This window comes from Bos indicus, chromosome 2 (genome assembly GCF_029378745.1).
Source record: "Bos indicus isolate NIAB-ARS_2022 breed Sahiwal x Tharparkar chromosome 2, NIAB-ARS_B.indTharparkar_mat_pri_1.0, whole genome shotgun sequence".
NCBI lineage: Eukaryota > Metazoa > Chordata > Mammalia > Artiodactyla > Bovidae > Bos > Bos indicus.
The window spans coordinates 69,798,613-69,812,121 of record NC_091761.1 but is presented as its reverse complement, the minus strand read 5'-3'; positions in this window follow the sequence as shown (position 1 = coordinate 69,812,121).

Genomic DNA, 13,509 nt, shown 5'->3' with positions numbered 1-13,509 from the left:
GTTTTTCTTCTTGAAAGAAATACAGGCTGGGATCAGCCTCCATTTCAGTGGGATAGGCTTGCTCCCCGCTACAACATTCTGCCTGGCACACAAAGGCAGCTGTGTAGGTCACTGAACAGCATGTGACTTTGTAGGAAACCCACACTAACCAAGGCTACTTATGAGCAAGAAACCTACCCTCATCAAACACTCACCACCTCCTTTGCAAGGAGACTATAAAAGGAATTTCTCCTGCCACAAATCCTTCAGGTGGTAAATTCAGAAAAACATACCTGGAGTAGCATGTGCTGGCAGCAACCAGACTGAAGTGGAAAACCACATCCATGCTGTTCTCAGCACCTGCATGGTGATGAGTAGTAAGAAGGAAGGATTTATCACTTAGCCAAGTACAGGGCTAAGTGCTTCATAGAGTAGAGATTGGTTGGCCCTCAAGGTCAATTCTCTCCCTTCTTTGGTAAATAATGAATGTTCAACAGGTCATATGGCCACCTGGATAAATACAACATTTCCCAGGCTCCCTTGCAGCTGGATGTGGCCATGTGACTCAATTCTGGCCAATAGGATGTAAGCAGAAAAGTATGAAAGGGTCAGGGCTCCTTCCTTAAAGGATGATGAGTCCATGTTTTTGTCTTGGCTTTTTCAGACCTTTCTCTAGTCTTCTGGAACATGGATACAGATAAAATCACAGTGGATCAAGAGGACAAGCACACATTTTAGAAATGGTGGAGAAGTGAACAGAAATAAAGTGGATCCTGAGAACCTTACTGAGAGGAGTGTCCTGGCCAGCCCAGATTGCACAACTATAGACTTCCCAGCAAAAGAATGTCTGCTCTCTGTTTAAGCACTGCTATTTGGGGTCTCAGTCACTCATAGCAAACCTAATACCATTGTCGCTCATACACTGACTCACATATATTGGCAGGACATAGATTCCAGTTTATGGATGAAGGAACTAAGGGCAACAGAGCAACTGACCCAATGTCTCCCCTATTTATAAGATGAGAACTCAGCTCTGTATGCATCCAGAGGCTTTATCTTTTCTCCTGTACCAGTGCTGCCTCTGCATCTGGGAATTTCCAGGGCACTGTGAGGTTGTACAGCTCTGAGCAATTTCCTGATGTGGTTCATGTACCAGATCAGTAAGGCCTCAAGTTGGTTTATGAAGGCCAGATGGTTTAGCTCCAAGCTGGGGTCAAGGCTGGACAGCTTCCAGCAGCCAAGAACCTCACTGAGATATGCTTATGGTCACAAAAGGAAACCAGGCTCTGTGAGAGCCACTTCCAGCTAAGTAAACTCAGGCCTTCCTTCAACTAAGATGGCTTACAAAGAGTACTGCTGCTGTGCCCTAATGTACATAGACCAGAAGTGACCACTCATCATGGTCACCCTGTCCTGTACATGCTGCATTATTGACAATGTCTCTTCTCAATGGGCAGACTGACTCAGTGGTCTCCTGCAGGGGAGAAGCACAGGTTTGTTTTTTTGTTTTTTTTTTTTAAGTAGAGCCTGGCAGGCTATAGTGGATAGCATCCCAGAGAGTCAGGCACAACTGAAGTGACTTAGCACTCAAACATACACATTTATTTCTTGTTGTTGTTCAGTCACTCAGTCACATCCAACTGTTTGAGACCTCATGTACTGGAGCACGCCAGGCTCCTCTGTCCTTCACTACCTCCCAGAGTTTGCTCAAACTCATGTCCATTGAGTCGGTGATGCCATCCAACCATCTTGTCCTCTGTTGTCCCCTTCTTCTGCCTTCAATCTTTTCCAGCCTCAGGATCTTTTCTGATGAATCAGCTCTATGCATCAGGTAGCCAAAGTACTGGAGCTTCAGTTTCAGCATCCGTCCTTCCAATGAATAGTCAGGGTTGATTTCCTTTAGGACTGATGAATTTATTTGTTTATTACTTATTCAGCTGCATCCATTCTTGGTTGTAGCGTACGTGACCTTTCATTGCATTGCACTGCACAGGCACCAGAGCACATGGGCTCTGTAGTTTTGCAGCTCTCAAGTTCTCTACTTGTGGTGCATGAGCTCCGTAGTGGCAGCACTAGGGCTTTACTGCCCTGAAGCATGTGGGATCTTAGTTCTCCAACCAGGGATAGAAACCACATCCCCCGCATGGCAAGGTGGATTCTTTGTTTTTAGTAAGTGACCACAAGTTTTATTTGGTGTTTCTGCTTGATGTTTCACTGCTTCACACAATTATGCTATAACATGGAGAACACACTTCTTCCTGATGATTGTCAGAATTAATTTTTATTTTTTTAACTGAAGGATAATTGCTTTAGAAAATTTTGTGGTTTTCTGTCATACATCAACAAGAATCAGCCATAGGTGCACCCATGTCCCCTCTTTCCCAAACCTCCCTCCCACCTCCCTCCACATCCCACCCTTCTTGTCACAGAGCTCCTGTCTGAGTTCTCTGAGTCATATAGCAAATTCCCACTGGCTATTTATTTTACATATGGTAATGTAAGTTTCCATGTTGCTCTCTCCATATATCGCACCCTCTTCCTCCTCCCCACCCTTTATGTTCATAGGTCTGTTCTCTATGTCTCTTTCTCCATTGCTGTCCTGATAATAAATTCATCAGTACGATCTTTTTAGATTCCATATATATATGTCAGTATGCAATAGTTTTATTTCTCTTTCTGACTTACTGCACTCTGTATAATAGGCTCTAGGTTCATCCACCTCTTTAGAACTGACTCAAATGTGTTCCTTTTTATGGCTGAGTGGTATTCCATTGTATATATGTACCACAGCTTCTTTATCCATTCATTTGTCAATGGATATCTAGGTTGCTTCCATGTTCTAGCTATGGTAATTAGCAAGGCAGAATTTTAACCACTGGACCACCAAGTAAGTCCCAAGCAGAGGCTTTGGGCAGAAGGCAGGGCTAGATCACAGGCTTCCGAAGGCAAGGCTGGATCAGGAGGTGGGAGCCATAGCAAGTGCAATGCACAGGGTTTTCTGTGTGCAAATTCTGTGTAAAATTTTGGGGGGGGGTACAGAAAATGTGTCATTAATTCAATGGTCCAATCAGGAAGCTTGGGAGAAGAAATCCTTCTGAAGTTCTCTTCAGAACCTATTTTAAACACAAGGGAGAAGGTTTGTTTTTGTTTGGTTGTTTGTTGAATGGGATGTTTTCTCTTTGTGGTTTTTGTTGGTTAGTGGATGGGTTTTGTTTTTTCTTATTTCTAGTGTTATTAATAAAATCTCATCATGGCACTAACTAGCATGTATTACCCTTTAAGGGTCATGAATCACAAATGTAAGCATTCTCAAGGTCCAAATTTGTTTCTGGAGAAAGATACACAGGCCTGTAGCAATCACTCTTCTCATCTCACATTCTTGGCAGATATTGCTAATCAATCACTGAAGGCTATCTCAAGGCTGATTATGGAGCTGCACATCACTGAGCACACTAGGCTACCACTGCCAATCAAGAGGAGTTGCTTTCTTATCTTAAAAACCTTCTCCATGCCTGCTCTTTGAAGACAGAGACCCTGGGTCACCCTCAATTCTACATTTCCAGCATTTAAGATGAGACCTTGCATACAGTGGGATCCTCCTGGTGGATCACATGGTAAAGAATCTGCCTGCCTGCATTGCAGGAGAGCTAGGTTCTATCCCTGGTGAGGAAGATCCCCTGCAGAAGGAAATGGCAACCCACTTCAGTATTCTTACCTGGAAAATCCCATGGACAGAGGAGCCTGCTGGGCTATGGTCCAGGGAGTCACAAAGAGTAAATGGAGTGACTAACACTTGCATACCATAGGTCCTTGGGATACATACGAGGAAGAGAGAGACAAAATAGACAAGAGGAACCATTAAGAGTCAGGTTATGGGACCTCCCTGGTGGTCCAGTGGTTAAGAATCTGCCTTCCAAGGCAGAGGAGACAAGTTCAGTCCCTGGTCGGAGAACTAAGATCCCACATGCTGCAGAGCAACTGAGCCCATGAACCACAAGGAAATATCCCACATGCTGCAACTAAGATCCTATGCAGCCAAAGATAAATAAATAAATAGAGTCAGGTTACTGGAGACCCAGTGGCCTGTGATAGAAGTTCGATCTCATCCCTGATCAGCCTCAGAGCCCAGAACTCTTTTCTATCCACCTTGCTGTAGCCCCCAACTTAGGCACTGGGGAGCTCCTTGTATGCTGTGGGTTTATGCAGATGCACAACTGCTGAGGTGGAAAGAGCACTAATTCAGGAGCCAGAAGGCTGGGTTCCTGTCCCAGCACAACCACTCACCTGCTGGGAGATCTTGAGCAAGAAGTAGCCGGGCACCACCCTCAGGCATGCGCCCTTTGTAGACAATGGGGGCCTTGTGTCAAAAGGCTGCTGTCCATCAGTCCTTTTCTCCTCAAATCTGTAGGAGTCCACTGCTGTCATCGTCTCTCCAGTGGAACTGGAGGACGCTTCTGCCCTCTCACTTATGTTCCTGGCTCAACAGCATCTCTCTTGAGAAGGCTTTCCTGGATATCCTAGCTCATGGATGGTACCTTTCTTCCTTAGAGCCCCTCAGCATTGATGGCCTGCCCCACGATCTATTTGAGCCTATATTTAGCTTCTCTTGTTGTTGAGCCATCTCCCATGGGTGTGCTCTCTTTCTCCAAATAGGTAGGAGATTTCTTGAGAGCCGAGAATATGTGCTTTGTATTTCCTTAATGTCTCTCACAAGAATAAAAGCAAAGTGAAATATAACAATAATGATGGTGGTGGTGGTGATGAAGATGATGGTGATGATGTGATGTTTGATACTCATTACCAAACATTTTACGCACACGTGCTCATCTTTTTCCTAATAACAACCCTGAGAAGTGTTATCTTTCTAACTTTTCAATGTGAAAGCTTAGGTACAAAGAGTTTATAGGATTTGCCCACGGTACACCAGGAGGGAAAGTCTGGAGTCTCAGTGCCTCTGGCCCAGACCCATGTGTTTAAGAACTAACTGCCACAGCCTGAAAAGCCTGGCAAAGAGTAGTTCTTGCTGTACACCTACATCCACAGGTTCAAACACCTTGAACTGAAGATTCAAACACCTTCAGTTTGTGACACTTCTGTCTAGTTCATCTCTATATTCCCAGTGCCTAGCGTAATATTCAGTATATGAGCATATGAATGAATGGAGAGGCTCTAAAAGAAAGGTCACTCCCAGGCCTTGCCAGCCATTCCCTGGTTCAGTACCACTCATCCATCCATAGTTCCAGTTCCCTGCCTTCAGGCACATCATGAACCTGTAGGGCTATTTGAACAAGCTAAGGAAGACCCACTCACTTTAAATCTTCTACTCATGGCATTTACCTAGCAGCCTCTCTAACCCTGCATAAGTAATTCATCTTTCACATTTCCTTTTAGAACATTTTAGAACTTCTTAATAAACTTTGGGCAGCTAATTAATTTACATATCTGATCGTCCTCAATGCACATTTACACAGTTTCTAGAGAGAACCTACTCTCAAATTCTTCAGCTACTCCTTGCTAAATCATTTCACTTTATGATGGAAACAGAGAGTTAGATGGGATTCAGATCTGACCACCTCTATCTGCAGTGCCACTTCCCCATGCTTGTTCAGTCCAGACCTTTTCAAGAGTCTTCCAAAGCATTGTGGTTACACATCACCCAGGGACCTTGTTAACATGCTGATTCTGATTAAGTTGTCTAGAGTGGAGATAAAGAGCCTGCATTTCTAACAAGTTCCCAGGTGATATAGATACTGTTGGTCCCTGGACCACATTTTGAGAAGCAAATCTCTACCTTTCTCCTAGTTTCAGCAGAATGCCTTCTCCCCACTCCCAAGTCCATTCTACATCCTCCCAGTAATTAAACACACAAAACTGATCTCATCACTTTCCTACTGGCAACCTGTGGGATCCTGTCCATGCTCCTTGGCTTGATTCTGGTCATGGTGGTCATCTTGGAGCCCAGCCTGTGTCTCTGTACCCTCCTTCACTTGCCCCATCACACTACTCTTCCCCAATACACCCAGTGTGTGTCTCCCTCATTTTTGTGGCATGCTTATCTCTGAGCTTCCACAAAGCCTTCTCTGGCCTCCCTTTTCTTCTACCACTCCTCAAGCCTGATGAAAAGCTCTTTCCTTCTGACTCCATAACACCCTCTGTGTAATTTTACTGGAGCACAGGTGCATTGATCCAGGTTGGAGTCCCCATCAGACCAGGACTTTTTGGAGGGCAGGGACCAACTCTATCTTGCAAATCTCCATATCCTCTGTGACTCAACAAATATTTATGATATTAATAGAATGAACAGATGAGATCTCTTTGAAAAATTCTTTGACACATAAAGGAGGACAGTTAATTGAATTTCCAGAAGGAAGAATAGCTCCTTTGCTGTTAATACAAATCATTGTTTCGTGTATAAACTAACTTTTCAAGGCTAATAAGATGTTTGCTTATATTAATATGTTTGACTGTGTCATTTACTTTGCAAAGTTCAGGCAAATTTTTTAAATACTGACTGTCATTAAACAATTTTTAAGGGTGGAGTGAGCAAATTAAATGTATTTACTTCATAACTTACACAGAGGATAATGCTCTTTGAAGTGGCTGCAGCACAATTTTTATTCTGTCTTAGAGTCATTGTTTCCTGAAGAATGATTTATTCAGAAATTATAATGAAAATTACTAGCAATATTTCACTAGAGATAAATCAGTTCAGTTCAGTTCAGTTTCTCAATCATGTCCGACTCTTTGTACCCCATGGTGCAGCACAGAGAAGCCAGGCTTCCCTGTCCTTCACCAACTCCCAGAGCTTACTCAAACTCTTGTCCATTGCATTGGTTATACCAACCAACCATCTCATCTTCTGTCATCCCCTTCTCCTCCCGTCTTCATCTTTCCCAGCATCGAGGTCTTTTCAAATGAGTCAGCTCTTCGCATCAGGTGGCCAAAGGATTGGAGTTTCAGCTTCAGCATCAGTGCTTCCAATGAATATTCAGGACTGATGTCCTTTAGGATTGACTGGTTGGATCTCCTTGCAGTCCAAGGGACTCTCAAGAGTCTTCTCCAACACCATAGTTCAAAAGCATCAATACTTCAGCACTCAGCTTTCTTTATAGTCCAACTCTCACATCCATACATGACTACTGGAAAAACCATAGCTTTGACTAGATGGACATTTGTTGGCAAAGTAATGTCTCTGCTTTTTAATATGCTGTCTAAGTTGGTCATAGCTTTTCTTCCAAGAAGCAAGCGTCTTTTAATTTCGTGCCTACAGTCACCATCTGCAGTGATTTTGGAGCACAAAAAAAAAGAGTCTCTCACTGCTTCCATTGTTTCCCCATCTATTTGTCATGAAGTGATGGGACCGGATGCCATGATCTTCATTTTCTGATTGTTGAGCTTTAAGCCAGCTTTTCCACTCTCCTCTTTCACTTTCATCAAGAGGCTCTTTAGTTCTTTTTTTCTGCCATAAGGGTGGTGTCATCTGCATATCTGAGGTTATCGATATTTCTCCCGGCAATCTTGATTCCATCTTGGGCTTCATACAGCCCAGCATTTCTCATGATGTACTCTGCATATAAGGTAAATAAGCAGAGTGACAATATACAGCCTTGAAGTACTCCTTTCCCGATTTGTAACCAGTCTATTGTTCCATGTCCGGTTCTAACTGTTGCTTCTTGACCTGCATACAGATTTCTCAGGAGGCAGGTCAGGTGGCCTGGTAGTCCCATCTCTTGAAGACTTTTCCATATTTTGTTGTGATCCACCCAGTCAAAGGCTTTGGCATAGTCAATAAAGCAAAAGTAGATTTGTTTTTCTGGAACTTTCTTGCTTTTTCAATGATCCAGTAGATTTTGGCAATTTGATTTCTGGTTCCTCTGCCTTTTCTAAATCCAGCTTGAACATCTGGAGGTTCACAGTTCATGAACTGTTGAAGTCTGGCTTGGAGAATTTTGAGCATTACTTTGCTAGCGTGTGAGATGAGTGCAATTGTGCAATAGTTTGAACATTCTTTGGCATTGCCTTTCTTTGGGACTGGAATGAAAACTGACCTTTTCCAGGCCTGTGACCACTGCTGCATTTTCCAGATTTTTGCTGGCATATTGAGTGCAGCACTTTCACATCATCATCTTTCAAGATTTGAAATAGCTCAACTGGGATTCCATCATCTCCACTAGCTTTGTTTGTAGTGATGCTTCCTAAGGCCCACTTGACTTCACATTCCAGGATGTCTGGCTCTAGGTGAGTGATCACACCATCATAGTTATCTGGGTCATGAAAATCTTTTTTGTATAGTTCTTCTTTGTAGTCTTACCACCTCTTCTTAATATCTTCTGCTTCTGTTAGGTCCATACCATTTCTGTCCTTTATTGTGCCCATCTTTGCATGAAATGTCCCTTTGTATCTTTAATTTTCTTGAAGAGGTCTCTAGTCTTTCCCATTCTGTTGTTTTCCTCTATTTCTTTGCAGTGATCACTGAGGAAAGATTTCTTATCTCTCCTTGCTATTCGTGGGAATTCTGCATTCAAATGGGTATATCTTTACTTTTCTCCTTTGCCTTTCACATCTCTTCTTTTCTGAGCTATTTGTAAGGCCTCATCAGACAATCATTTTGCCTTTTTGCATTTCATTTTTTGGGGGATGGTCTTGGTCACTGCCTCCTGTACAATGTCACTAACCTCTGTTCATAGTTCTTCAGGTACTCTATCAGATCTAATCCCTTGAATCTACTTGTTACTTCCACTGTATTATCGTAGGGATTTGATTTAGGTCATATCTGAATGGTCTAGTGGTTTTCCCTACTTTCTTCAATTTAAGTCTGAATTTGGCAATAAGGAGTTCATGATCTGAGCCACAGTCAGCTCCCAGTCTTGTTTTTGCTGACCGTATAGAGCTTCTCCATCTTTGGCTGCAAAGAATATAATCAATCTGATTTCAGTATTGACCATCTGGTGATGTCCATGTGTAGAGTCTTCTCTTGTGTTGTTGGAAGAAGGTGTTTGCTATGACCAGTTCGTTCTCTTGACAAAACTCTGTTAGCCATTGACCTGCTTTGTTTTATACTCAGGGCCAAATTTTCCTGTTACTCCAGGTGTTTCTTGGCTTTCTACTTTTGCATTCCAGTCCCCTATAATGAAGAGGACATCTTTTTTTGGTATTAGATCTAGAAGGTCTTGTAGGTCTTCATAAAACTGTTCAACTTCAGCTTCTTCAGCATTACTAGTCACGGGATAGACTTGGATTACTGTGATATTGAATGGTTTGTCTTGGCAACAAAAAGAGATCTTCTGTCATTTTATAAATTGCATCCAAGTACTGCATTTTGGACTCTTTTGTTGACTATGATAGCTGCTCCATTTCTTCTAAGGGATTATTGCCCACAGTAGTAGATATAATGGTCATCTGAATTAAATTCATCTATTACAGTCCATGTTAGTTCACTGATTCCTAAAATGTTGATGCTAACTCTTGCCATCTCGTTTGACCATTTCCAATTTGCCTTGATTCACAGACATAACATTCCAGGTTCCTATGCAATATTGCTCTTTACAGCATCGGACTTTACTTCCATCACCAGTCACATCCACAACTGAGTGTTGTTTTTGCTTTGGCTCTGTCTCTTCATTCTTTCTGGAGTTATTTCTCCACTGATCTCCAGTAGCATATTGGGCACCTACTGACCTGGGGAGTTCATCTTTCTGTGCCCTATCTTTTTTCCTTTTCATACTGCTCATAGGGTTCTCAAGGAAAGAATACTGAAGTGGTTTGCCATTCCGTTCTCCAGATAGATAGACAGACATAAACTTTCACACAGTATTAAGAATAAAAATAACAACCACAAATAATAATAGCTATAGTTTATTACACAGTTACCCAGTACCAGGCATAAGGCTCACTGTTTACATCTGTGATTTCATGTGATCCTCACACTAACCCTGGGAGATTGTCTCCATTATTCCCTTTGAACCAACAGGAATACTGAGGGTCAGAGGGACTGAGCGATTCATCAGCGGGTTCCCACTTAATGTCAGAGGCTTCTTTCTGTGCTCATAGCCACTAAGCAAGACTGTCAAATGTTTACAGTGATTGGATGTGGTTCAAAGACAAGTGTGTCAAGTGATCGCGTGGCATAAGACAAAAAAAGTGGAACAGAGCTTCCATTCTCTGTGAGCTGCCTTCATAAGACCAATGCAACACCCAAGATGGCCACATTAGTAGGAGAGATGCAAAGCAGATTTATCCTTGATGGAAACTCCACTTGTAGTGAGGAATAGGAGGCAAACAAATCTAAGTGGAAATGCAATTATTAGGCATGGAATGATAACAGCTGCCTGGAGTTAAACCAAAAATGTCTTACATGAGAGCAGCCTATAGTGTGGATCAAGATGATGTAAATGACTGGGAGAGAGGTAAATATCTATGAGAACCCCTTGTCTCATGCCTCATACATGGCACATCATTCATTCCCTAAGGTGTCCCTCTGACGCTGTTATAGCTGCCACCATTTAATAGATGCAAAAACTGAGGCTCTCAGAGATTCAGGAATTGCTGCCTAAGTAACAAGACAATCTTTGTGTTTTTTTTAAGATTTATTTATTTTTGGCTGTATTGAGTCTTATAGCGGCACACAAGCTTTCTCTAGTTGCACGGAGCAGGGACTATTCTCAAGTTGTGGTGCATGGGCTTTGAGCACTAGGGCTTCAATGGTTGTGACGCACCGGCTTAGTTGCTCAGTATATGGGATCTACCTGGACCAGGGATCAAACCCAGGTCCCTGCATTGGCAGGCAGATTCTTAACCACTGGACCACCTCGCAGGACAGTCTTTTGAACTCAGGTCTGTCCTGTGTTCTTGGTGCAGTTGTGTGGAATATGCTCACCTCCGCTAACCCCAGTCACTACAATGCTGCCATTCTTAATGAATTTTTTTAAGTTATCAAAAAGTCATTTGCCGGTAGACTCAGCCTGAGGCTGTGGCACATACCATAATCAGAGGAAAGAGACTTGGAATTTCAGGAAATCATGGAAAAATTAGTAACGTGAGAGCATTGAGACTTATTGAAAGGGCAGGAGAGTAAGAAAAAATGTTTTCATTTTATTATTGGAAACCTGAAGAGATGAAAATATGACCTTCTTCTGCCTCCCCTGCTTCTAAAAAGTGACAAAAGTGTTTCATATTCCTACAAGCTATATTAGGAGAAGTACCTCCAAGTGTGTGCCGCCTCCTGGGAGCTCAAAGTTTCAATCTTTTTTTTTTTTTGTTCTTTGGCAAGAAGAAAAGAGATGCTGTTTTAGGACAGAAGTGTCCATATGGTTTTGATCTGGGTTGGGCTCTAGCCAAACAAAGCTGTAACCCAGCCTGTTCCTCAAACCATATTTGCCCCCCAACTCAGAGATGCCCAGCTAACCACTAGGTCCTTCCCAGACAACTGACAAACACTAAAGAGAATCCTCAGATCAGAAACCCCAGAGCTCAGGCCCCATCCCTGAAGAGACCACAGGGTCCCAGGAATTGTCTTCCACTCACTCTAACTTCTCTCAGCCTTAACTTCCTTTTCTGTGAAATGGGGAGACTTTTGCTCCTCCATAGTTTTGTGGAGAGCAAAAAAACATTGCACAGTGTTTTAACTAGGCATTAGCTTTTGCTGGTGACTCAGCAGTAAAGAATCCGCCTGCAGTGGAGGAGCCATGGGTTCAATTCCTGGGTCAGGAAAATTCTCTGGAGAAGAAAATGGCAACCCACTCCAGTATTCTTGCCTGGAGAATTCCAAGGACAGAGGAGCCTGGTGGGCTACAGTCTATAGGGTTGCAAAAGAGTCAGACATGACTGAGCAACTGAGCATGCTACGACAGTTTTCATCAGTATTAACTAGCACTAACTAGGCACTTAATAAAAGAAGCTATTTTATGATTGTCATCCTCTCCAATAATATTAAAGTAGAAAGGCCACCCAGTGAGGGAAACTTTCAAGGGAGGTACCCTTTCCTCCCACTGCTGTGAAGGTGATGGTCAGAAGACAGCATGTCCACCAGGGTGCAGGTGGCACTCTCACCCTGGAGAGGAACTATACCTCACTGCAGCTCTATGACCATGCAACAGGCCAAGGGCAAGGACTTCTTTAACAAGAGGAGTCTGAGTGACTTCAACGGGCAATGTGAGCCATACCAGTGCCCAAGCTGTGCTATGTCCTGAGCTCCTTTTGCACTATAACATATACTGGGCAGTGTGCCCTGCACCAGAGCCAGGGGGGCAAGTGAGATCTGAAAGCCAGCCTGCGCTCCATTGGTTAAGCCTGTCCCCTGGCTAGAGGAAGGGGGCACTTCTGAATTTGCATCCAGATGTGGAGCGGCCAGTGGTGGCCATATGCATCCAGTGGAGCTCATAAGACCAACCTTGGATCATAAAGAGTCCTTCCTTCTTCTCTTCCTTCCACCAACCCTTTCCAAGACTCCCCTGTTTGTTTGTTCACTGATCCCTGCTTCAAGGGGCCCAGGATCTGATAGGGGACAGATGTGAAGGCGAATGACTACAGAAAAGGGCAACCCAACCAGAAAAGCGGCTCCTGATCAGAGAGGAGCAACTGCCCCAAAGGGGTGAGGGACTGACTCCAGATTACATGACTCATAGTTATTGGGCAGAGCCCACATGAGAAAACTTCATGAAAAGGCCAGAACATGCAGCCAGATTCAGAGAGGACATGGGGAAGGAGGCACAGGAGGAAAGGAGAGGCAGGAGTGGGAGGAAGAGAATTCAAGATGTATTAGAAAGTGTGAGGTGGAAATGAACGAACAAAGAGGGCCAAGCTGGGAGGAAGAAGCTTGTGACTGGGTGTGTATGCATGTGCATGTGTATACACATATTTGTGTGTTTATTAGGGGTTGAGTGCAATCTGTATAAGACACTGAGATGATCTCTTCATAGGCACTGTCTCCTTGAATTCTTGTGGCAGTCTTGTAAGGTAGTCTGTGTTATTCCCATTTGGCAGATAAGGACCATGGAACTCACAGAGATGAACCCCAAGTAGCCTCTGTTGATATACACAGAGCCCACGCCATCTGTAGGGCAGCACAGGAAAGGGAGAGCTGTCCTTTACTGCTAGGAACACAGCTCCTCCCATGTCCCCTCTTCATCTTCCCTCTGTGGCAGCTCTAGGTTCAAGGCAGGAGCCCAGGGTCCCAGAAGCTCTGGTCTGCCAACAGAGCCAGGGCCTCAAAGGCCATAAGCAGATGAGGTTAAGGTGTCTGACATGGAACCAAAGATGCCTCAGTACAGAGTCCAGAAAGCATTTGGAGAGCTGTCTGTTTTTCCTCAGTCCAGGTACATGGTGCCTCACAGTTATATTAATTAGACAAATCTAATCATGGAAATGAACTGACCCAGGTGATGAGCATGACACTCAGCCTCAAGTTCCTGGTGACTGTCAGAAAATCCAATTAAGATAAAGCTGAGCCAACCATACTTCAGAAAGATGATTGGAGACGGGGGTGGGAGCCGAGGAGAAGCTAAGAAAAGAAATCATATCTTAATATCCATT